Source organism: Ornithorhynchus anatinus, chromosome 8 (genome assembly GCF_004115215.2).
Source record: "Ornithorhynchus anatinus isolate Pmale09 chromosome 8, mOrnAna1.pri.v4, whole genome shotgun sequence".
NCBI classification, from domain to species: Eukaryota; Metazoa; Chordata; class Mammalia; order Monotremata; family Ornithorhynchidae; genus Ornithorhynchus; species Ornithorhynchus anatinus.
This window is the reverse complement of record NC_041735.1, coordinates 21,521,034-21,547,299: the sequence shown is the minus strand read 5'-3', so window position 1 is coordinate 21,547,299 and position 26,266 is coordinate 21,521,034. Positions and strand designations below refer to the sequence as shown.

General features: G+C 50.7%; 1 protein-coding gene across 1 annotated transcript in view; it reads left to right on the top strand.

Annotated features, from left to right (window-relative positions):
* EPB41L1 (erythrocyte membrane protein band 4.1 like 1) overlaps window positions 1-26,266 on the top strand; it is a 113,616-nt gene that overhangs the window by 28,794 nt on the left and 58,556 nt on the right.

Genomic DNA, 26,266 nt, shown 5'->3' with positions numbered 1-26,266 from the left:
TGGGGATTAAGACCATGAGCCACATGTGGGACATAGACTGTGTCCAGATTGATTAATTTGTATCTACTGCAGTGCTTAGAACAGTTCCTGGTACAGACTAATCACTTAACATTTAAAAAAAATAAAAGCTGCAAATTGGGTGGAGGGGCAGACTAATCTCTCACCCCTCCTTCCCCATGCTTTTACTTCCCCTTCCCCCTTAATGAAGGCGGCCTTCCGCACCTGTGGCGTGTGCGGAGCAACCTGCAAAGGAGGAAAGAAGGAGGCAGAAGAAACCTTTTTTTAATTTTAAGTAAAACAATCACACCAGAGACTAATTTCTTCTTAATTCGAATATTGCTTTGTTATAATGGAGCTCTGTGAGGAAGATTCGGGGCTCTCTCCATAGCATCAATCTGCCTTTAGGTTAAACCTTACCTAGTAGATTCAGAGTCCGGCCAGAAGGAGTTTTGCAGGAAGTCCAGCAGCCCAGAGCAGCCTCTTTCCTCTCTCTGACCCAGGGTTTCCTGACCCAGGCTCGGGAAGCCCCTGCTCTGCTGAAGGTAAGGGCAAGAGTTAATAATAATACATAATTACAATTATGGTATTTGTTAAGCGCTTACTATGTGCCAAGAAACGTTTTAAGTGCTGGTGTAGTTACAAGGTGTTCAGGTTGGACACAGTCCCTGTCCGACATGGAGCTCAAACTCTTATCCCCATTTTGAGAATGAGGTAAATGAGGCACAGAGAAGTTAAGTGATTATCTCAAGGTCACAGAGCAGATGTGTGGCCTGGCTGGGATTAGAGACCATGTCCTTCGGACTCCCAGGCCCATGCTCTATCCATTAAGCCATGCTGCTGACTTCCAATAGGTGCGCTACCTTAGGCTGGGGTGGGAGAGACTCTGGAGCCTCCAAGGAGTGCCCTCTAGAAGGTAGGGAGCCGCCATCTTTGATTTCCTAATGATACCCAAGTTAAGACAATGAAATAATAATAATAATGATAATTACGGTATTTGTTAAATGCTTACTATGTGCCAGGCCCGTACTAAGCCCTGGGATGGATATAAGCAAATCGGGGGAATCCCAGTCTCGATCCCCCTTTGACAGATGAGGTAACTGGGGCACAGAGAAATAAAGTGACTTGCCCAAGCTCACACAGCTGGCAAGTGGTAGAGCCGGGATTAGAACCCCTGACCTTCTGATGCCCAGGCCCGTGCTCTATCCACTACACCATGCCGCTTATCTATTATTGATGGCGGTACTCAGGATGAGGAGTCTGTGAGCGTCATCCCTCTGTCTCTGTAGAAGAAGTCCATCTGCTAAGATGAAGGAAGGGAAGGGGCCATAGAAGAATCTGCAGAGCTGGGGATCTGGGCTATAGAGAAGCAGAAAGTGAAGGTCCAGCTCTGGGGAGCGTGGGGGGAAGAGAGAGACAGAGAGAGAGAGAAAGTGAGTGGCTTTCAGGGCTGCCAGGAACTCCTCACTCTGAGCGCCTAGATCCAGCCTCCGATTTCAGGATTGTGGGACCGAATAATTATGTGGTCAGTGGCTGGAGTTGGGCTAGAAATAGATAGAGCATCATTTCCATAATTATTTGCATTGCACAATGACCGTCCTAAGCTATTCGTCAGCCAGTGTCCAAGGGCATTCATACTTCCTAGCACTGTGAGGCGTGTGTGTGTCTCAGCGTTTCACAGAGATGTCTCAGGCAACAAATTCAGAAACATTAAAATACACCAACAGTCCCGCAGATCACAACCACAGAAGCATATAAGCACACAGGAACACTGAAATACATATACGTACACAGCTCAGCAGTCAGACACGGATCCTGCCCCCTCCCCTCCATCCACATACGTGTGTCAGTCCTGTGTGGTGTCAAGGCCGGTGGAGTGGCGGGAAACTCCATAAGCATTGGGGCAGAATTGCTCTTTTGCCTCTTCCTCCCTGTTCTCGTTCTTTCACCCATCCCCTCTCTTTAAAGCTCCTTGTCCCTCTTAAATTGGCAGGGGTCATTAGAATGGTCAAATGCCCGTTGTTAAAAACAGGTCATTTCCCTTTCCAGACGATGCCCCCCTTTCCATTGGTTAGAACTCAATGGGTAGCAGAGAAGAGAAAGGGGTTGGAAGTGGGAAATGATAGGGAAGAGGAAAGGGAAATCCATGAAGGAGTGGGACACGTTACATAATAATAATGATAATATTAATTGTGGTAGTATACTTAATAATTGTAATAATAATTGTGGTATTTTGTTAAGCAGTTACTATGTGTCAGGCACTGTACTAAGTGCTGGGGTGGATACGAGCAGATCGCATTGGACACGGTCCCTGTCCCATGTGGGGCTCACAGTCTCAATCCCCATTTTACGAAAGAGGAAACTGAGGCCCAGAGAAGTGACTTACCCGAGGTCACCCAGCAGAGAAGTGGCGGAGCTGGGATTAGAGCCCAGGACCTTCTGACTCCCAGGCCTGTGTTCTGTGTGTTACACTGTGCAGCTTCCCAGCAGATATGTGGCAGAGTTAGGATTAAAACCCAGTTCCTTCGATCCCAAGCCCGTGCTCGATCCACTAAGCCACGCCGCTTCTCTGTGTTAAATGGCACGTGAGACAAATGACATGGGGACAGGATAGAAAGTGAACTAGCCTGGTGGCTGCTGACAGGGCTCCTAACAGCCCTATTCTAGCCTGGGGGCCAGAAGGGGGCTTCTGGCTGAACCCTGATTCTCCCCCAGAGAGTGCCAGATAGGGCAGGAGCCAGGCCGTGGGCCCAGACTGGGGGTTGGCTAATTATGAACTGCTTTGGTGTGTTAGTTCAGATAGGGCTGGGCCTGAGGTCAGAGCATCAGCAATTGATTTATCCAAGCACTAACCAGACACCATGAAAAGCCAAAATTGTTTTCAAAGCCCCGGTCTTTCTGGGCTGAAGTGTCTACCAACTCTTTCATAGCATACTCCCCCAAATGCTTGGTACAGTGCTCTGCATACATTAGGTGCTCAGTAAAACCATTGATTCTGGGTAGATGCCCAGTGCTGTGACGTGGAGGGGTGCTTCATGGTGTCTTACCCTCAAGGTGTTTCTGTTTCTGACAGTGAATCATTCGCAAAGGGGGTGTGATTTTGTGGAAACTGAGATGACCCTCCCTTTCCCCCAGGCAACCCACCACACCCCGGCCCCCCAGACTTTTAATGTATTTTTTAGCTCAGGAGGGAGAGGGCTTTCCTGTCAGGGTCAGGGCAGCAGCACTGGACGGAACCAGTTTTGCTCCGGGTTGAGACGTACCATGATTTAAACAGCAGTCCGGCCCCCGCTTTTCTGACTGCCAATTAGCTTGGTCCCTCGATCCCCCAGACGTGTTACCTGTCTGGCCCGGCGCTGCCACAAAATGGCAAACTCATTCTAAAAGGCTAAATTGGCTCCCACCCCCGTGATGATTTATTTCTGGCAGTGGTCTTCCTCAGAATCATTTTCTGTCCCGGGCTTCCCTGTGCAATCGCTAGTCAGCCTGATGAAGGGCCCCACTGTAGTTTAAGACTGAGACCTGCAAGTTTGCATTGGAGGAACAGCACAGACACACCTGAAGGACTCTTGGTATTGGTGGTACCTTTCCCCCTTAGAGCTCAGAAGATTTTAGCCATATAAGACCATGTGCCTTGCCTTGACAATAGATCCCTGTCCCCATTTCAGAGATCAGCCAACCAAAACCCATTAATCATATTTATTGAGCGCTTACTATGTGCACTGCTGTAAGTGCTGGGGTAGATACAAGTTTGACAGGTTGGACAAAGTCCCTGTCCCAAACTGGGACTCACAGTCTTAATCCCCATTTTACAGATGAGGTAACAGAGGCCCAGAGAAGTGAAGTGACTTGCCCAAGGTCACACAGCAGACATGTGACAGAGCCAGGATTAGAACACATGACCTTCTGATTCCCAGGCCCGTGCTCTATGCACTAAGCTATGCTGCTTACCATGTGGAGGAAGCTTCGCCAAGCTCACCTTCAGATCACTGAACTTTGCTGCCTCAGGAGATGGCAGCAGGGATGGACATTTGATATTTACCCCGACCCCACTGCACTTATGTACTTATCTTCAAATTATACGTTATAATTATTTATATTGTCTGTCTCCCTTTTTAGACTGTAAACTCATTTTGGGCAGGGAATGTGTCTGCTGATTCTGTTGTACTCTCCCAAGTGCTTAGTACAGTGGTCTGCACGTAAGCGCTCAGTAAATACCATTGATTGATGGATGGAGAGAGAACCGATGGAAAGGGAGGAGTCAGATGAGGCTCCGGCTTTTCCCTACCTCTAGGGAGAGGCAGGAAATGTGTCTGTAGTGCTTTGCATACAGTAAGCTCTCATTAATAGTATTGAATGAAAGAATTCCGTTGCCCCAAGGGTCCCTGCCGGCCTAGCCACCAGATGGGTTTGTTGGGTTCCCCTCTCCCTCCCCTAGTGGCTTCACTTTTCTCTCACTCTAATGAAGGATCGGGAGATGACCAGAGATGTGGTGAGGGAGGAGGAGGCCGTGCCTGAGTGAGAGATGACAGACCAGCGAAAGCCCGGCAGTGATGGATGAGCGCAGACCCGCAAGTGCAATGGGGCTTCACAGGAGCCATGGCGGGGAGAGGGCTGGTCCAGACCCAGGGAAGGCCCATCCCGCCCCCACGTCAAGTCCTGGGTACCTTAGTCCCTCCAGGGACCAGAGAATGTGAGGAGGGGGCTCCGGTGCCCTCCTAGGAGCGAGGATGTGGCTTCCGCCAGGGAAGGAAAACCAGAGAGAGCACTGAGGTTGAGGTAACTATCCTGTAGGATGGCTTGTTGCTAGGAGACTGGCGAGGGTGGGCGGAGGCAGGAGACGGCAGTCGGGGCTGGTTGTCAGACCCCGGAACCGCTGGACTCTGGGTCGGTCTCAGGCCGGCAGGTGGATGGATGCGAGGGGCCGACACTGCTCGCCCCCGAGGAGGGGGAGCTGGGATCAGAGCTCCGGGGGCTTAGCCTGGAAGAGCCCGCTTAAGGGGCCGAGTTGAGCCAACCAAAACTGGTCTGATCTGCACACAGACCTGGTGAGGGTGTGGGGGTTGTGCTTGTCTGTCTGTCTAGTGGGCAGGGAGGTCTGGACCCACACTGCTTGTAAGATCCCAGCAGGTGTCCAACTTAAAGACCAAGACAGCCTGGTCAGGTGTGAGCTGACTAGATCCCCGTCCCCTCAATTTAGGCTGTTTAGGGGAAAGGGGAGTGAGCACTGTCGGATGTGTGTGGTTAGGGAAGGCTGATATGAGTCAAAAGACCCTCTCATCCTGCTTAATAATACTATTAATAATTGTGGTATTTAAGCGCTTCACTATGTGCCAGCCACTGAACTAAGCATTGGAGTGGATATAATACGGTCGATTAGACTGTAAGCCCGTCATTGGGCAGGGATTGTCTCTATCTGTTGCCTAATTGTACATTCCAAGCGCTTAGCACTCAATAAATACTATTGAATCAATATAAGCAAATCAGTTTGGTTACTGTCCCTGCCCCAAGTGGAGCCCCCAGACTCAATCCCCATTTTACAGATGAGGGAACTGAGGCACAGAGAAGTAAAGTGATTTGCTCAAGCTCACACAGCAGACAAGTGGCAGAACTGGGACTAGAACCCATGACCGTCTGACTCCCAGGCCTGCGCTCTATCCACTTTACCGTGCTGCTTCTCGGGGCTGGTTGATTTCAGAATCCAAGCCTGGCGCTGCTTTGGACACTTACTCCTCCATCCCCTACCTGAGTGGAAGGCCCCGGCCCCACACCCCGGAGGCCTGGATGCCTGGGGACCTGAGCAGGCCTTGCTTGTTCTCCCTCAGAGCTCTACTCCATCCTGGCTTGTGGGGAGGAATTCCCATTTCCAGGTTGCTCTCCCTCTCCCTCTATATTCTCATAGAAAGGCCCAAAGGCTTTTGGAGTGTGTGTGGGGGTGGTGAGGGGGGAATGTTACCAGCCACAAAGGCCATGAGTCATGGGATTTTCCCCAGTCTCGTTATTTGGGCAGTTCAGGGGGCTACTAAGCGCCAGAGTAGATACAACATAGGCAGATTGGACACAGTCCCTGTCCCATATGTGGATCACAAATACCACAGTTATTGTTACTGTATATAAGCAGAACCAAAGCCCTCACAGCTTTTTTGCACTGTATATAATTGGAGCCCTCAGCAAAACCATCCTGGAGACCTGATTTAGGGGAGGTCTAATTCAAGCTCCCTCCCCTCCCCCGGATTTTAATTTGGCTGTGGCATGTTTCCTGTTGAAACAGGTCCAGCAGTCTTCTCTCTAGGATGATGATATTGATGCTTGTGGTATTTGTTAAGTGTTTACTATGTGTCAGACACTATTCTAAGTGCAGGGATAGATATAAGATAAGGAAGTCCAATGGAGTCCCTGACCCTTCTTCCCACCCTCTCCCTAACCACGTTTCCCTCCCTGAGTTTTCACTTCAGTAGCTGTTGCGGAGGTCGGCTTCGGAGGGAGACTGCTGATGGGATTCTGTGTCTGGTGCAAGATAAGCCCCTGGAATTCCTGGCTCTGTGGAAGAGTTTTTGTAGAACAGCCGGTGAATGGGAGGGTCTCCTGTGTGCTTCTGTGGGAGGGAGCGACTGCCCTGCTTTTGTCCCTTTCCCCCTCATCGCCCACCCAAGGCAAGTGGAGCTGTGTGCTTGCTTTGAGTCCAATCAGAAAACGTCTTTCTTTTTCAAGTGGTACTTGTTAAACGCTTACTATGTTGACGGGCACTGTACTAAGCACTGTACCAAACTTTCATCTCTTCTCCAAGAAATGTTTCCTTGCCATGGGGAGTTTCTCGTAGAGCGGTGAGAAATTAGGGGGACTAAATGACTTACACTACAGCTCTAGTCTGAGACAGAATCCTTTTTACTCAGCCGAAGGACAAGACGGGGGAGAAGATAGAGAGAGAGAGTGAGTGAGCCCCAGGAGGATGATGAGGTAGGTTAGTGAGTCTGGTCATGGCTGGTGACACTCCTAAAAAAAGGAGTTAAGGTGGAGAGTCATCAATGGTTACAGAAGATCCAGGAAGGGTGTCTGAAAAAATGAATAAATAACAGTTAAACAGATTTGTGGTTTCAGCAAATTTAGGAAGATATTGGAGCAAAGAGAAAGATGTTAGCAGAGTTCTGAATTTCTGCAGCTGAAAAGCACGGCTAAATCAGCCATGGAGGATCCGTATGACCTAGAAAAACAAGCACGGACCTGGGAGTCAGAGGACCTGGGTTCTTATCCCGGCTGCTCCACCTGCCTGTTGGGTGACCCTGGGCAATTCACTTGATTTCTCTATGCCTCAGTTTCCTAATCTGTAAAGTGGGATTCAATACCTGTCCTCCCTCCTAGTTATGGCAAGGAACATGTCTGCTAATTCTGTTGTACTCTCCCAAGCGTTTAGTACAGTGCATAGAGTAAGCACTCAATAAATACCTTTGACTGATTGATACTTAGACTGTGAACCTCTATGTGGGACAGGGATCATGTCTGAGCTGAATAACTTTTTATCTCCCCCAGCACTTAGAACAGTGTTTGACACAAAGTAGGCACCTAACAGTCACCACAAGAGAAGCACTGTGGCCTGTTAGAGCACGAGCCTGGGAGTCAGAAGGACCTAGATTCTAATGCCAGCTCTGCCACGTATCTGTTATGTGATCTTGGGCAGGACACTTCACTTCTCTGTGCCTCAGTTACCTCATCTGTAAAATGGGGGTTAAGATTGTGAACTGTGGACACAGGGACTAGGGCCAACCCGATTAGCTTGACTGTACCTCAGCACTTAATTCAGTGCCTGGCACACAACAAGCGCTCAACAAATATAAAAAGTAATGAAGATGATTATTATGGGGATAATTAGTGGAAAATTGCATGGGGAAACAAGAGAGAAGTGTGCAGTTCAAGGAGAGGATAGTTGAGGAGACATGAAGGGGTGGTGTGGTTGACAACTGAGTTGTCCCAGGGAGCAGAAGTGTTGGGTGAATTATTCTGGAAGATTCATGGCAGGGGCCAGAGAGAGAGAGGAGCCCAAAGGCTGGATCTCTACCTGCTCCGTGCTTGATGTTTGCCTTCCAGTTGGGGCTGAGTGGATGCTTTATCATTTCTCCGTGTTTGGGACCCTCACCGCTTTCAGGACAAAAGGATCCTCACTTCTGAAATTTATCAGGCGTGCCGCTCCATTCTGGAAAGAATTTGAAAGAGCAAAACGTTTGCATCTGGTTTCCTATAGGATGAAGGAGTGTGGATGAGACCCTCCACTGTCAGTTTTCCTTCCACTGCTCAGTGATTATATCCGGAGAGAAGCAGCGTGGCTTAGTGGAAAGAGCAATTATTACTATTAATTATTAATTTATTATTATTATTATCACACAACAGACATGTGGTGGATTCGGGATTAGAATCCAAGCGCTTCTCACTACCAGGCCCCTGCTCTTTCCACTAAGCCCTGCTGCTTCTCCTCTCTGGACCCTTGGCAGGAAATGAGCAACTTCCCAGGTGCGTGGGCTCGGTGGGGCTGGAGTCCCGGAGTAACCGCCCGGTCATAGACTAATGAGAGGGTGCCCGCTTAGGGTCTTGCTCCTCCCCAAAACAAAGAGTGGGTGGAGGACGCCAGCACCCGCCGCCTCCCAGCAAACCCTTCCCAGATCTCCGCTGGGCAAAGAGAACCAAACTTTCCAGAAAGAGCCCAGACCGGCCCTGGCACTGGCCCTCCTTGTTGTCGGGGAGACCGTCTGCTCCACCCACCTGGCTATGCCCTGGTTTGGACTGCGCAGCAAAGGAGCCCTCCCGGACTAACCTCTCATCAGAGAAGCAGGGTGGCATAGTAGATAGAGCACGGGCCTGAGATTCAGAGGGACCTGAGTTCTAATCCCAGCTCCACTACTTACCTGCCAACACTATTATATTGCTATATTGTATATAATATAATCTTGGTTCCACCATTTGTCTGCTGCGTGACTTTGGGCAAGTCACTTAATTTCTCCGGGCCTCATTGACCTCATCTGTAAAATAGGGATTAAGATTGGGAACCCCATGAGGGACAAGTGTTTGCTAGGTACCAGGCACTGTACTAAGTGCAGGGGTGGATAAAAGGAAATTGGATTGGACACAATCCCTCTCCCACGTGGGGTTCACAGTCTTAATCTCCATTTTATAGGTGAAGTATCTGAGGCCCAGAGAAGCAAAGTGACTTGCCCAGAGTCACACAGCAGACAAGTGGCAGAGTTGGGATTAGAACCCAGGTCTTTCTGACTCCCAGACTCACCCTTTACCCACTAGACCACACTCAGTGTAAGGTGGAGGGAGAGGAGGTTTTGAATCCCCATTTTTCAGAGGAGGAAACTGAGAAGCAGTGAAGAGACTGGCCCAAGATCACCCAGTAGACAAGTGGCAGAGTCAGGATTAGAGAAGCAGCAAGGCCTAATGGATAGAGCACGGGCCTGGGAATCAGAAGGACCTGGGTTCTAGTCCCAGCTCCTCCACTTGTCTGCTATGTGACCTTGAGCAAGTCAGTTAACTTCTGTGCCTCAGTTACTTCATCTGTAAAATGGAGATGAAGATTGTGAGCCCCATCCCGGGATGTTTTCTGAGCAACTGACTGGCAGTGGGCTAGTGGCCCTGTGATGATAAGCACACAGAAGCCTTGCACTAATTCTTGTGCCAACATAAACACTCTCCCTTCTTGACATCAGTCTGATTACCTGGGTGTCCCCTTGACTGGACGCTGCCAGCCTGGGATTATGATCTTTGACGGGGCTGGATCGAGGGCCTGTTGTCACTCGTGTCATCCTCGGGTGAGAGATGAATGTCGGCTTTTCTTTGGCATCACGCTGATCTCGCTCAGAAAGACACATGTTGCCAGATTGCCCAAAGGGGAACCACGGGCCAAAGCCACATCGTAATATGAGAAGCAGTGTGGTCTAGTGGAAAGAGCACGGGCCCGGGAATCAGAGGACCTGGATTCTAATCCTGGCTCTGCCACCGCCTGCTGTGTGACCTTGGGCAAGTCACTTCACTTCTCTGTGCCACAGTTACCTCATCTGTAAAATAGGGATTAAGACTAACTATGCTGTAGTAGGGCTTTGAAGAGGGGAGAGTGGTGGTCTTGCCAGTTGTGAAGGGGAAGACTTCAGGCAGGAGGGAGGAAGTGAGGAAGATGGTAATAATAATAGTAATAACGATGGAATTTGTTAAGTGCCTTCAGTGTGCCGAGCACTGTTCTAAGCGTTGGGATAGATACAAGGTTCTCAGATTGTTCCACATGGGGTTTACAGTCTTAGTCCCCATTTTACAGATGAAGTAACTGAGGCACAGAGAAGTTAAATGACTTGCCCGAAGTCACACAGCAAACAAGTGGCAGAGCCAGGACTAGAACCCACGATCTCTGACTCCCAAGCCTGTGCTCTTTCCACTAACCCGTGTTGCTTCTCATGGCGACATGAGTGGGATGAGCAAGGTCCAGTAAATAGGTTGATGATAGAAGAGCGAGGGTGTGAGCTGAGCTGGCTTTTAGACTGTAAACTTATCGTGGACAGGAGTGTCTGTTATATTGTAGTCACCCAAGCACTTAGTACAGTGCTCTGCATACAGAAAGCGCTCAATAAATACAATTGACTGGCTGGGAGAGGAGTAATGAAGTGGGTCAACCAACCTGGGCTGGCATGTCAGCTGTTGGTTGCAGAGGATGGGGTGAGGTTAACAAGGAGCCGGTAGGGAGGGTCCCCACTCATTAAGGTGAAGAAGCAGCACAGAGAAGGGAATGTAATGCCCACCCACTGGATCCGGTAGATAATAATAATAATTTCAGGTTTCGTTAAGTGCATACTATGTGTACTAAGTTCTGGGGTAGATACAAGCTTATCAGGTTGGACACAGTCCCTGTCCCACATGGGGCTCACAGTCTTAATGCCCATTTTACGGATGAGGGAACTCAGGCAAAGAGAAGTTAACAACAATAATAATAATAGTAATTGTGGTATTTTTAAGTACTTACTATGTACCAGGCACTGTACTAAGCGCTGGGGTAAATGAAAGCTAATCAGGTTGGTCACAGTCCTTGTCCCACAGGCTCACAGTCCTAATCCTCATTTTAGAGATGAGGGAACTGAGGCACAGAGAACTTAAGTGACCTATCCAAGGTCTCACAGCAAACAGTTGGCGGAGCCAGGATCAGAATCCAGGTCTTTCTGACTCCTAGGCCCAAGCTCTGTCTACTAGGCCATGCTGCTTCTATGTGATAGCAGTGATGGATTTTGTGATGTGGTTACTGTGTGCCAAGCACTGTAAGGAGCACTCGGATAGGTATAAGATCATCAGGTTGGCACAGGGCCTGTTCCACATGAGGCTGTAAACTTGTTGGCAGTGAACACGTAGGGCTGACTACAGGAGGTCTAGCCGATCCATGACACTGGACCCTGTGGGAATTGTTTAGCCAGAAAGGAGACTGAGCAGCAGTGTGGCCTAGTGAAAAGAGCACTGGGCTGGGAGTTACGTCCTTGATGCGGGGGGAGTGGGCCCGAGCCCCATCCCTCAGGTGGGGGTGGCCCCTCCCCGAGGCGGCTAAGCCCGGAGAGACAGGGAGAGCCACTGGGGCGGGAGCGGAATTTCCCAGGTTAGTGGGATGTTTCTGTCTGGAAAATTTAGTCCTCGGAGTCCCTTGGCTCCCTGACTGCGGTTACAGGCCAAGGGGCTTGTTTTGCTCATTAGATTTGGAGCCAAAGTTGACTGGTGCATCCTGGAGAGTCTTTCCCACTGACTTTGAAAATGTCCCATCCTCTCCATAGCTCCTTTCCCTGAAGTGAGCGGAAGTGGAGTCTTTCTTCCTGCCTACCTAGAGCCAGGCGTTTGTCTGACCTGATTGTAGCTACCCCAGTGCTTAGTACAGTGCTCAGCGCTTACCAGGTACCACCGTTACTGTTGTCCCGAGATGGAGCCCCCCTTCTGGTCATCCTGACCCCGCGATAGCCCCACCGTTCCCCGGCTGCTCTGCTCTGGCTTTTCCTCTCACAGACCAAGCTCTCTCCAGCTAAAGTTTAAATGAAAATTTCTCTTGAGGAAGGCCTGTTCGGAGGAGCCAGGCTCCTTTCCTTCCTCCTGTCCCTCTGACTGATTCCACCAGAGGCAGTGCCGGCAGAAAGCAGTTTCCTCGGGTGACCCCACCTGTCTTCCCACCCCCCACCCACCTGGGAGTCGAGCGCAGGAATCCGGCCCAGCTGGAGCTCGGGGTATTAAACCCTGGGCCCGTTTCCCCTTCTGAAAAATGGGGAACCCTGACCTGGCCTCCTGAGGGAGGGCCTCGAGCTCACTGCGTCTCTCAGCGGAAGGTCCTACACCATTCCCTTGGCTTTACAGGCCCTGAGGTCAATGTGTTGGGAGACGGCTCACCTTCCTATCGGCCCTTTCCCCGAAAGTTTAGGCCTTCGCTCTATCCGGGCGTACGTGTGGGTGCATGCAGCCCCGGGTGAAGGGAGCCAGGGGAGCCAGTCCTGTCTCTCATACCCCTTCTCTCCACCACTGAGAGGAGGAAGAGGATGGTAGAGGCAGCATCATGCATTCATTCAGTAGTATTTATTAAGCACTTTAAGGGTGCAGAGAACTGTACTAAACATTTGGGAAAGTACAATACAGCAGCGCCATACCCTGCTCCAGGAGCCGTGCCCAAGTTTTTAATGTTCCCGGAGAAGCCCCCGCCTCTCCATCTGCTCTGAGCCATGGCTACTCACCATAACTCCCCTACCCGTCAGGAGAGGGTTGGGCAGAGAGTGGCAACTGTTGTGGCTGAATGGGGGAGTGAAGCCAGTAGTGTGCTGCCCTCCACCCAAACACCGGGAGAAGGGCATGAGAGGAGAGATTGTGGAGGCAACTGTTTCTTCAGTGACCAGGGTAGGGGGCAGGGGGTGTATTTGGCCGGGGGGGGGGGGGGGGGGCGTGTGTGTGTGTGTGTGTGCGCGTACGCATCTGCTCAAGGGATGGGGAAGGTGGGAGGTCGACTGGGGCTAGGAAAGAGGAAAACCCCTCCCAGCCTCTCACTGTCTGTCCCGTCTCCATCTCCTCTTTATTTCTTTTATGATATTTGTTAAGCCCTTACTTTGTACCAAGCACTGTACTAAGTGCTGGGGTAAATACAAGATAATCAGGTTGGACACAGTCTTAATCCTCATTTTACAGATGAGGAAACTAAGGCCCGGAGAAGTGAAGTGATTTACCCAAGGTCACACAGCAGACAAGGGGCAGAGCTGGAATTAGAACTCAGGTCTTCCTGACTCTCAGGGCCATGCTTTTTCCACTAGGCCACACTGCCTTCTCAATCAATCAGAGGCATTTATTGAGTGCTCACTACTTATTTATCGAGTGCTAACTATGCAGAGCACTGTACAAAGTTTTTGGGAGAGTACGACGGAATTAGCAGACACATTCCCTGCCCATAACTAGCTTACCTTCTAGAGGGCGAGAGACATTAATATGAATGAATAAGTAATTTATAATATATAATTTTAAGATATGTACCTATGTGCTGTGGGGTTGGGGGTGGGGAGAATACCAAGTGTCCGAAGGTCACAGATTGAGGTTGCATAGACAATGCAGAAGGGAGAGCAAGCTGGGGAAAAGAGGACTTAATCAGGGAAGGCCTCTTGGAGGAGATGTGACCTTAGTAATGCTTGAAAGTGGAGATGGATAGAAGGTCTGTTCATTTTTGATAAGGACTTTGCTCAGCATGGTGGTTAGACTTGCTGCAGTGGTGTGGGGACTTATTTGTTTTTTACTGTATGATCTGTGGTGCCTTTCTTGACGTTAAGGTCTGTTGATGGTGTATGCAAAGAATATGGAAACTGGGGGGACATACCTGGGTTACTGCTGTTTTACAGTAGTAAAACAAAACAAACCTCACTGTAGTGTAGATACACACTACACTGTAGATACACACTTCACAGCTTTCCCCGGGATTGATGGATAGCCTGGATTTGCTCCCTTTATTCACCCCTCCCTCATCTGTAATTTATATATATGAATGTCGGTCCCCCCTCCAAATTGCAAGCTCATTGTCGGTTGAGCACGTCTACTAAAGCTTTTACATTGTATTTTGCCAAGCATATAGTACAGTGCTCTGCACACAGTAAGAATCCAGTAATTACAGTAAGAATCCAGTAATTACGATTGATTGATTAGGAGGGAAAGGGTGACTATGGGACTTGGGCTGGAAAATAGACAGTGACTGGAGAAGTGCAGGTGCTTGGTTGTCGGGCGGGACAAGAGTATCCAAATTCAAGTGGTTGCATTTTCCTGGGATCAACACGGAAGATCCAGGGAGTCCAGGGAACTTTGTCTAGACTGTAAACTCATTCTGGGCAGTAAATTGTAAACTCGTGTCTGTTTATTGTTGCAATATAATTCTCCCAAGCGCTTAGTACAGTGTTCTGAACACAGTGAGCACTCAATAAATACGATTGAATGAATGTTCCGCACACAGTAAGTGTTCGATAAATACCACTGATTGATTGATTCCCCATTAAAGTTTTCTTAGGACCTGGAAGTTGAGTTTCATTCTGTCCTGGAATGCTCTTCCTTCTCAAATACGACAGACCATTACTCTTCCCCCCCTTCAAAGCCTGATTGAAGGCACATCTCCTCCATGAGGCCTTCCCAGACCAAGCCCCCCGACTTTCCTCTTCTCCCACTCCCTTCTGCATCACCCTGACTTGATCCCTTTGTTCTTTCCCCCTCCCATCCCCACAGCCCTTATGTACAGACCTGTAATTTATTTGTATTGATGTCTGTCTCCCTGCCTCTAGGCTGTAAGCTTCTTGTGGGCAGGGAAATGTGTCTGTTATACTGTACTCTCCCAAGCACTTAGTACAGTGCTCTGGACACAGTCAGCGCTCAATAAATACAAATGAATGAATGAATGAATGAATTCAATGTGACAAGGGAAGCCGGAACCTTCTCTGCCCTGCCCACTCCCCTCACGGAGCTGCAGATTGGGGTTTAAACAGTCCTCTCCTTTTCTTTCCTCTTCTGGACCACGCTTCGCTGATGGAGATGGAAAGGCCCAAGGAGATTGAGTGGGAGGAAGAAAATCCCCACCGCAGTCAGATTCTCACCCACGTCTCCCTCTCCCTCAAGCCCAACCCAGATGAAAGTAGAAATCCAGACTTTGTAGCTGAGTTCCCTTCCTCCTCTACCTTCTCCCCCACCGCTCCTCAAGGAAATGTCTCCATGCCATTCTGTGCCCCAGTGTGGCTCAGAGGGGCAGAAACCACTTCTTTTCTTATTCAAAGCAGATTGAATTTCTGCTTTATCAAATCTGGCTGGGAAACAGCTCCCTCCCCCTCCTCCCCATGATTGTGAACCCCATGTGGAACGTGGACTGTGTCCAATCTGATTACCTTGTATCTACCCCAGCACTTAGAACAGTGCCTGGCACATAATAAGTGCTTAACAGATACCATTAAAAAAATCCCTGTTCTCCCCTTTTAGACTGTGAGCCCCATGTAGGGCAAGGAGAGTATCTGCTCGGGTGGTCTTGTCTCTGCCCTGTGCTTAGTACATAGTAAACACTTAAATACCATTATTATTAGTATTATCATTAGAAAGACCAACAACAAGGCAAGCTAGAGAGTTTGCATTTCAATGGGGCAAGCTTTCTAAGCCATGGGGAGAGGGAGGGAGAGGGAAACGGGTGGCCTAGTGGATAGAGCCTGAGCCTGGGAGTCAGAAGGATCTGGGTTCCAAACCCAGCTCTGCCGCTGATCTGCTGGGTAACCTTGGGCAAGTCACTTCATTTCTCTGAGTCTCAGTTCCCTCATGTGAAAAATGGGGATTAAGACTTTGAGCCCCATGTGGGACAGGGACAGTGTTTGCCTTGTATCTACCTCAGCACTTAGAGCAGTGCTTGGCACATAGTAAGCACTTAACAAATACCATAATTATTACATTTATTATTATTATTAACAATAAGCAGACACAGAGAGGTTTGGCCATCTGCTGTTTGAACCCAAACCCTCGCCCGCCCTGGAGCAGACCTTGAAGCTGGATCACCCTAGGGAGGTGGCCGGGGCAGTGTCTGTTTGCTTGCTCTGGAGCTAAGGAGGGAAAGGCAATTTACGTATTCATTTTGCATCAATCGGCACCACTGTGTCACCAGACCTGAACTCCAGATATGCAAACGGAGTAAGTGAATTTGTCCATCCTACTACGGTTCTATTCCAACCCCACCAGTCAGGGCACGGCACGCCGGGAAACCCAGAACAGGTTCAACCGGGAAAGTTGATCCCATTATGAACTCTCTCTCCACCCATGGGCCCAGTCTGGAGGCGGCTATGGGATTGGCTGTTGGATTTTTGTATTTGTGTGTGTGTGTGTGTTTGTGTGTTTGAGGAGTTGGGTGGGGACATGAAAGGGAGTGGTGATGATAGTATCTTCTAAACCCTCAGGCTTTAGTCCCTTGCCCCTCCCAGGAAGTAGAGAGAATACTGATGGGTGGGGGCTATTTTGGGAAGCAAAATAATAATAATGCAACTGTGGTATTTGTTAAGCACTTTGTGCCAGGCACTGTACTAAGCAGTGGGGTGCATACAAGATAATCTCCAGTGGTTGCCTATCGACCTCCGCTCCAAACAAAAACTCCTCACTCTAGGCTTCAAGGCTCTCCATCACCTTGCCCCTTCCTACCTCTCCTCCCTTCTCTCTTTCTACCGCCCACCCCGCACGCTCCGCTCCTCTGCCGCCCACCTCCTCGCCGTCCCTCGGTCTCGCCTATCCCGCCGTCGACCCCTGGGTCACGTCCTCCCGCGGTCCTGGAACGCCCTCCCTCCTCACCTCCGCCAAACTGATTCTCTTTCCCTCTTCAAAACCTTACTTAAAAATCACCTCCTCCAAGAGGCCTTCCCAGACTGAGCTCCTCTTCCCCCTCTACTCCCTCTGCCATCCCCCCTTCACCTCTCCGCAGCTAAAGCCTCATTTTCCCCTTTTCCCTCTGCTCCTCCACCTCTCCCTTCCCATCCCCACAGCACTGTACCCGTCCGCTCAACTGTATATATTTTCGTTACCCTATTTATTTTGTTAATGAATTGTACATCGCCTTGATTCTATTTAGTTGCCATTGTTTTTACGAGATGTTCTTCCCCTTGACGCTGTTTAGTGCCATTGTTCTTGTCTGTCCGTCTCCCCCGATTAGACTGTAAGCCCGTCAAACGGCAGGGACTGTCTCTATCTGTTGCCGACTTGTTCATCCCAAGCGCTTAGTACAGTGCTCTGCACATAGTAAGCGCTCAATAAATACTATTGAATGAATGAATAATCAAGTTGGACACAGTCCCTGTCCCACATGGAGCTCACAATCTTAATCCCCATTCTACAAATGAGGAAACTGAGATCCAGTGAAGCGACTTGCCCAAGGTCACACAGCAGACAGGTAGCAGAGCAGGATTAGAACCCAGGGCCTCTGACTCCCAGGCCCGTGCTTTGTCCACTAAGCCACACTCCTTCTGTGGACTTCCTGACATTTTTTCCTCCTGATGATGATGATGATCTTCATCATCACCAGAACAATAATAATACAAAATCATGGGTTTTGCTAAACATTTACTATGTGCCAAGCGATAGGATAGCTACAGTACAATCAGATCAGATACAGAACCTGTCCCACAGGGGCTCACAGTCTAAGGAGAAGGGAAAACGGAGATTTAATCCCCATTTTTCAGAGGAGGAAACTGAAGTAGCCAGGGTTTCCCAGCAGGCAAGTGGCCGAGCTCTTTCCACCAGGCCATGCTGCTTCTCTGGGACACTTTTTCCTCCTGCTTGCCAACCTGGAGGCTTTGTTTCCTTTTCTGTTCAAGGACAGTCTGAATCTGGGGCCAAGGCTCCCTCTAGACTGTAAGCTCACTGTGGGTAGGGAACGTGTCTACCAACTCTGTTATAATGAACTCTTCCAACTGCTTAGTAGAGTGCCTGGAACATTCTAAATGCTTAACAAATGCTATTTTAAAAATGCCAGATGAAACCTATTCATCAGAATCACTGTCGATCTCTTTCAAGGTCTTCAGTGACACTTCAGTCAGCTCTAGATGCTTAAAGATATCTCTCATTTTTTTGTGGTATTGGTTAGGTGCTTATTATGAACCAGGCACTCTAATAATAATAATAATAATGGTATTTTTTAAGTGCTTACTATGTGCAGAGCACTGTTCTAAGCGCTGGGGTAGATACAGGGTAATCCGATTGTCCCACGTGAGGCTCACAGTCTTAATCCCCATTTTACAGCTGAGGTAACTGAGGCACAGAGAGGTTAAGTGACTTACCCACAGTCACACAGCCGACATGTGGCAGAGCCGGTAAGCGCTGGGGTAGATACAAGCTAATCAGATCCCACTTGGGGTTTACAGTCTAAGTAGGAGGGAGAATAGGGATTGAATTACCATTTTGCAGATGAGAGAACCCAGGCACAGAGAAGTGACTTGCCCAAGCTGAGATTAGAACCCAGGTCTCTGACTCCCAGGCCCATGCTGTTTCCCCTAGGCCATCCTGCGAGAATTGATGCCACAAAAAGCAGTACAATCCTCCCTGCTTTGTGCTTCAAAACCCATTTGGGTGCCAGGGCACATTTTAAAGGGGCAATTTGATTTGTGGAGGTGGTGGGGGGCACTCTGACAGTTGCCCCCAATCCGAGTATCCCCCCAACCTCCCACCCCAGTCCCGGGTGCTGCACTTTTAAATCTGGGAGGATGCCAAAGGGGTTGGACTGGGGCTTGTGGTTTTTGATTCTCTCTTCTGCCACGCTGTTGCCCTGCTCACTTTGTGGTGTGTCCCCAGTCATGGTGAGTCTTTTCAGTTGAAGCCTCCATTGGCTAAAGTGTCAGATGGTGGAATTGGGTTGGTCTCCCTGCCTTTTTGGAGGAAGAGAAGTAATAGAAGCAGTTCTCATTGAGCACTCCTTCTAAGAAGCAGCGGTGCCTTTGTTGATAGAGCACGGCCTGAGAGTCAGAAGGACCGGGGTTCTAGTGCTGGCTTCGTCACTTGTCTGCTGTGTGGCCTTGGGCAAGGTATTTCACTTCTCTGTGCCTCAATTTCCTCATCTGTAAAATGGGGATAAAAGTGTGAGCCCCACATGGGTCAGGGTCGGTATCCAACCTGATTAAATTTGCATCTACCCCAGTGCTCAGAACAGTGCTGGGTACATAGTAAGAGCTTAACAAGTACCACAGTCATTATTATTATTATTATTATTAGTGGCACCGTTGCCCCTGACTTTTAGGAGTCCCTCTTCACTCCTAATACTAGCTCAGCTCGGACTCAATCAATCATTCGTATCTGTTGAGCATTACCGTCTGCAGAGCACTATACTAAGCGCTTGGGAAAGTAAAATATGACAAAATAACAGACATTTCCTACACACGAGCTAATAGTCTAGAGGGGATGTCTTAAGAGTTTATTTGAAGATAGCCAGCCCTTGGCATTTGGGCTGTAGAGGGGAGGGTGAGGGAGAAAGAAGGAAGGAGAGGGGAAAGGAGAGAAGGGGAGGAGAGAGGAGGGGAGACTGACTCTGTGTGCTTAGTAAGCCAATGATGTGTGTAACGTGCAAGGCCCAGGGACGACAACATCACCCCCTCCCTCCCCTCTACCTTTTGCTCTCTCCCTGCTCTCCATCATCCCCCGCTCCCTAGCTGTTTCCCAAGGGGCTCGGCTCCCAGAACACCACCCCCAGCCAGCTCGTTCTCTCCTTGTTGAGTCAGCGACTCTATCATCAATCCTTCAGGGGTGTTTATTGAGGACTGTGTGCCGAGCCCTGTACTAAGCGCTTGGGAGCTATTCAGGAGGATGGCCCAGCGAGAGGGAACACCAGGGGAGATCGTTGATCCCAGGGTGGACCTCACATCACCCAGAAATAGGCCCGGTCCTATGATGATCTTGCATCCGCTCCAACGGTTATTACAGTACTTGGCTCAAAGTAAGCACTCAACAATTGCCACGGTTATTATTATTCAGTCGTATTTATGAGTGTTAACTGTGTGCAGAGTACTGTCCTCAGCACTTGGGAGTACCATATGACGACAAACACACATTCTCTGCCCACAGTGAGCTTACGGTCCAGAGGACGAGCTTACAGTCCAGAGGATGTTTTTATTATTACTATTATTAATATTGGTCATCCGGAGGAGAGGGGAAATGGATAGAGGCTGTGTATGAGCCGTGAAGAAGGAAACTGTCCATCCTAGGCTGCGAATCTGCTCCATGAGTCAGCTCAACCCGGCCCCAGCCATCACAGGAAGCGAGCCCTGCAGCCAGCACAGCGCTTTGGAATCTGGCAGAGCCCTCTGAGTAGAAAAGTGGATTGCAGCCTCAGGGGCCTAGTACCCGATAATAATTGTGTGCCAAGCACTTGGGCAAGTCTCTTTACTTTTCTATGCCTCAGTTACCTCGTCTGTAAAATGGGGATTTAAACTGTGAGCCCCAAGTGGGACAAGTCCTGTGTTCAACCTGATTATCTTGTATGTACCCCAGCACTAATACAGTGCCTAGAACAGTAATAATAGACTGTGAGCCCATTATTGGCTAGGGATTGTCTCTGTTTGTGGTCGAATTATACTTTCCAAGCACCTAGTACAGTGTTCTGTGCGCAGTAAGTGCTCAATAAATACGATTGAATGAATTAATAATAATAACCGGTATTTGATTAAGCCATAACTATGTACCAAGCATTGTACTGAGTGCTGGAGTAGTTACAAGATAATCAGGGCCCTCATGAGACTCACATCTGAGTAGGAGGGAGAACAGGTTTTAAATCCCCCTTCGGCAGATGAGGGAACTGAAGCACAGAGAAGTTAAATGACTTGCCCAGAGTCACATCCAGCAGAGAAGTGGCAAAGCTGAGATTAGAACCCAGATCCTCTGTCTCCCAGGCCCATGCTCTTTCCACTAAGCCTGGCTGCTCCTCTAGTAAGCACTTAACAAATACCACTAAAAGGCATTGTACTAAGCTCTGGGGTAGATACAAGATCATCGGGTCGGACACGGTACATGTCCTACCCTGGGCTCACAGTCAAAGGGGAAAAGAGAACAGAGATTGAATCCCTATTTTACAGATGAGGAAACAGAGGTGGAGAGAAGCAAAGAGACTTGCCCAAGATCATAGAGGTGGAGCTGGGATTAGAACCAGGTCTCCTGACTCGGAGGCCCATGCCCTTTCCACCAGGCCATGCAGCTTCTTTAAGAAGTACTTACCTTCCATTAGAATCGGGTGTCAGATCTGTTGCCCTGCCAGGGGGCTTGGGTGGGGTGGCAGGGTATGTGTTTGGAAGCTCTCAAAGGAGTCAAAGAAGGCCCACAAGACCTTTCCTAATCCCCAGATCACGGGTCTGGTGGAGCGGATGCAAGAAAACAGATGGATTTTTTTTAATGCTGTCCAGCCGGAGCCCCCGCTGGGAGGGAGAGCAAGGGAAAGACCCTTGGAGGCAAGTGGCCTCAGCAACTCTGGATCTAGGGCCTCCCCGGGGGCACCACAGAGGTCCAGAGCCTGCAAGCTCCCCTTCCTCCTCCCACCCGCTCCAACCGCCACCCCCGCCTCCCCTCCTCCCCCCGGCCCCCAACTCCGTGAGATTTGAGCCTCCAGCCCCAGCCCAGGCTCCCTGGTGTCCAAGCCAGCGCTGAAAGGTCAGGCGGCTGTGTCTGGGAAAAAGTTGCATCCGTCCCTGCCAGTTCCTTCTCCCGGCGGATCCTGCGGGGGTCAAGCTGTGAGCCGTAGCCTGCAGAGTCACCGGGAAGCATCCCGCAAAGAAGGGATGGACCCAACGCGACTGTAAGTTCGTTGTGGGCAGTGAATGTCTCTGTTTACTGCTGCATTGTACTCTCCCAAGTGCTTAGTGCAGTTTTCTGCCCACAGTAAGCGCTCAATAAATGCGACTGAATGAATGACTCAGATGCTGAGGGAGGGAGAGGGAAGTAGCAGCGAGCACCGCTTAAAGCCTGTCTGTGTTCCTTATCCGCCTTCGGCTCTGGTTTTGGTGGGGGCTGGGTTTTTGTTATTTTAAGAGAGAGTGCCAGCCTCCGTTTGGAGCCTCCTTCCCATTCACGCTCCGCACGCCCCTCTCCCCCATCGGCGCTCTGATTGGGCCGATCTCCCCACCCTCACGGGGTTGGGGGCATGAGGCTGGAGCTCAGTGTGGTGGCTCGTGGGCAGCCTGGCCTTCCCAAAGGGAACGTGGGTGGGCGAGGCTGGGCTGGGGCACTCGGGACCAGGACAACTTGCCGGGCGGCCCTCGGGCCAAGCTCTATCCTGCTGTGCTTCAGACCGGAGAGGGGAGGCACTGGGAAGCCCCAGCTGGAGAGGGAGGCTCAAGAAGTCCCCAGTAGGAGGAAGAGGCTTAGACCTTCTGAACCAGCCTCATTAATGGTCCTCCCCGAGCCTCAGTGGGAAAGACGAGCTGTCCGAAGTCGTATTCCACTAGGCCTTATGGACGTGGAAGGTCTCCCCGAAACCAAGGACACCCTGGAACTCAGAATTCTGCTTTTGTTCAGGAACGCTTCCAGCTCAGTCTTGTCTCCTCATTCAGTCAATCAGTGGTATTGATTGAACGCTTGCTGTGTGCAAAGCACTGTACTAAGCACTCAGGAGAATACAATTACGACAGAGCTGGTAGGCACATCCTGTGTCCGCAAAAGTTCCTCCTATGTCCATCCGGTTCAGCCTGAGGTGGGAGAGGAGAAGTTGAGGACGGGTTGGGGAGGGTGCTGGGGAGAGGGACAGGTGTGTATGTGTTGCTAAAAAGTCTGGAAGCTCCCACACTTAAATTATCCTCACCAGCCTCCTGGTGCTGCTCTTGCTTCTTTCAAATGAGTCATCGTCATCATCATCAATGGTATTTATTGAGCTTTTATTGTGTGCAGAGCACTGTATTGAGCACTTGGGAGAGTACAGAAGCAGCATGGCCTAGTGAATAGCGCATGGGCCTGGGAGTCAGATGGTCATGGGTTCTAATCTCACCTCTGCCACTCATCTGCTGGGTGACCATGGGCAAGTCACTTGACCTATCTGTACCTCAGTTATCTGTAAAATGGAGATCGAGACTGTGAGCCCCACATGGGACAGGGACTGTGTCCAACTCGACTTGCTTGTATCCACCCCCCAGTGCTTACAACAGTAAGTGCTTAACAAATACCATTATTATTATTATTATAATACAACAGAGATGATAGACACATTTCCGGCCGATAGTGAGCCCATTGGCTCTGAGGCCTGAAAACAGAGGCTCAGAAAACGTCAAGCCGTCCGCCCGATGGGGTCTTTCACAGTGCTGTTGTATGGTACTCACCCAAGTGCTTAGTACAGTGCCATGCACGCAGTAAGCGTTCAGTGAATACCACTGATTGCTTGCCCTTCCCTAGAGGTTCAGGGAGCTCCTCGGTTCATTCAGGTTCGAGGGAATCCTGTGTGGGGCGAAATTGCAGAACTCTTTCCCACTCTAATATCTCAACCCTTCCCCAACACCTTTCCGACTTCTACCATCAGTGTATCGAACACCCACGGCAAGCAATACACTGTACTAAATGCTTGGTAGAGCACAATAGAGTCGGTCGATTTCAAGTTGGCGCTGAATACCTCGGTGCTTAGTGCTTTAGGGGGTGGTTTGAAGTACTAATTTTAAGTGCTAAATTCTAATTTAAGGGCTTAATGGGTTGGTTCTAAATGTCTGGGTGTGGAAGTAGGGAGGGAAGGTGAGTCAAGGAAAGCTTCCTGGAGGAGATGCAATTTTAATAGGACTTTAGATGGCAAGAGTGCTGGTCGTCTACTACTAATAATAATGTCGGTATTTAAGTGCTTACTATGTGCCGAGCACTGTTCTAAGCGCCGGGGTAGATAACAGGGCTATCAAGTTGTCCCACGTGAAGCTCACGATCTTAATCCCCATTTTACAGATGAGGGAACTGAGGCACCGAGAAGTTAAGTGACTTGCCCAAAGTCACACAACTGACACGTGGCGTAGCCGAGATTAGAACCCATGACCTCTGACTCCTAAGCCCGGGCTCTTTCCACTGAGCCACGCCGCTTCTCCTCCTGCTGCTGCTACTATCACTTCTGTCTTAGTAGCTGAGTGGGAGGTTATCCCAGTTTTGCAGATGAAAAGACTGAGGCTGACATAAGGCCAGGAGTATTTACTGAGTGGGCAGAGAACTTGGGTCTCTTTGTGCCAAGCATTCTGTCTGTCCCAAAGGCTGGAGGGCATAGGTAAGCCCAGAAACATCCCCAAAATGCTTCCCGTCTCCAGGCTCGGGGTGAAGGTTGAGGGGCCCGAACAGACCCGCGCTGTCCCAGGACCCCTCCCTCCCCCTCCCTCTACCTTGCTGCTTGGGACCCTCACACCTGGGATCATCCACATTCCCTGTCCCAGAGAGCTAGGGATGGAGGAAGGGGACATTTCCCATTTTCCACACCCCCCTATTCTAAATTTAGAATCTAGAGCCTGAAGCCTGAGAAATGACTAATCAAATCATTGTCTGCCTCACCTCTTAACCTTCCCCCCCCCCCCGCCACCCCCGAAGAAGGAGGTGCGCTCGATGAAAGGACAGAGAGATGAAGGACAGAAGCTGGGGAGAGTGGGGGAAGAGAATTCAGTGGGGGGAAAGAGGAGAATGGCAGAGCGAGTGATCTGCCCATCCCCAGGCCTCTGCTTTCGTCGGCTTCGCTGTGGGCAATGCTTTATTGACAGATACATTCAGACACTTCTCAGCCCTTGGTTTCCAGCCCCCTCCCTTGCCAGAGGGGGTATAATGTTTACCTAGTACAGGGAAGGAGTTGATCTGCCCTTTCTGCCCCAGAAGAAGCTGTAGGAAGATTTGGGGCTGGGGGCGGAGAGTGACTGTACAGTGTTTTAGGGCCTCCACGGCCCCCTCCCCCATGGTTCCCAAGTGGAGCGGTAGAAAGGCTAGGAGGAATAATGGAGGTTGAGTCATGGATGACAACGGTCACCTCCGACGGGGGCAGTGGCTCGGCCTCTCCGGGCGCTGAGCGGGGCGGATGGTGTCCACCCTGGGCTCCCGATCGACACCTCCTCCTCCTTCCCCACCGGCGTGAGCCGGGAGGATGGAGAGCTGGGAGGGGACTGGGCTCAGTTTCTGGAGAGGTGCGTGCGTGCGTGTGTGTGGCAGGGGGCGGCGATAAGGGATGGGGAGGGCGGACTAGGTGATAAGGGAGCACCGCGCCGTTGACCGGCTGAGCAGAGAGAGCACCGGGGAGGGCTCCAACTCTCTGCGGGAAGAAGGCAGAGAGCTCGGCGGGGACCGGGAAGAGCTGGCACACTGCGTGCGCGCGTGTGTGAGAGTGTGCGCGCGCGGGTGCGCTTGTGTTTCAAACTGTGTCAAGAGGCAGGCCTGCCTGGGAGTGTGGGAACCGAGCCCAGCTCCCTGCACCGGGAGGACTCTACTGCAACTGCAGTCTGCATCAATCAATGCGCGGGGGTGTGCAACTTCGAGCACAGCCCGCTCTGCAGAGAACCGCGCGGCCGGAGGACGGGAGCCCAGCCCCGGCCTGGACATGGGGCCGCCGGGATCGAGGTAGGGGCCGGCCGGAGGACGGGGGAGGAGAGCGGAGCGGAGGAGAGAGGGAGAGGCCAAGGCGGACCCTCGCGCGGGGTCGGCACATCCCGTCCTCCTCTCCCTCCTCCCCACGGGTCTGGTGTTTCCCACCGCCGCTGGGTCCCCCCTCCCAAGCAGGAGGACCTTGAGCTGGCGGGGAAGCAGGGAGGGAGGGAGAGAGAGAGAGAGGGAGATGTCGGTCAGTTGCAGATTCCTCTCCTCTTGAGAACCTCTCCTCAGATCCTCGGGGCCCGGGGCTGGGGCGTCCGCCGCCGCCACGGGCGACCACCTCTTTGAACGTCCCCAGGCTGAGGACCCACCAAATCCTGGCCGGGTTTACCTGTCCGTTCCGGGAGGAGAGGTCACAGTGTCAGCGGGGACAGGGAGCTGCTCAGGTTGCCCGGTGCTCGCTACCCAAACTCTGTTCTGTTTTGGTTGGGGGGTGGGGGTGGGGAGGAGAGATTCACATCCTCCAGGGTCCCCAAACCTTCTGAGCCCCTTTCCGGGCTTGCCGGAGGGCAGAGCTGGAGGCAACTGTGACCTGACCCCGATGCTGGTCTAGACCCCCGATTGTCCAGAGCTCTCTGCCTGCCAGACTGCTCCTGGCCTTTCCATGCCCTGCTGGGCTGCCCCCCGCCACCCTCCTCCCCGCCGCCACCCTTGGTCCTGTGTCGTGTCCTCTGAGACTCAGAGCCAGGGA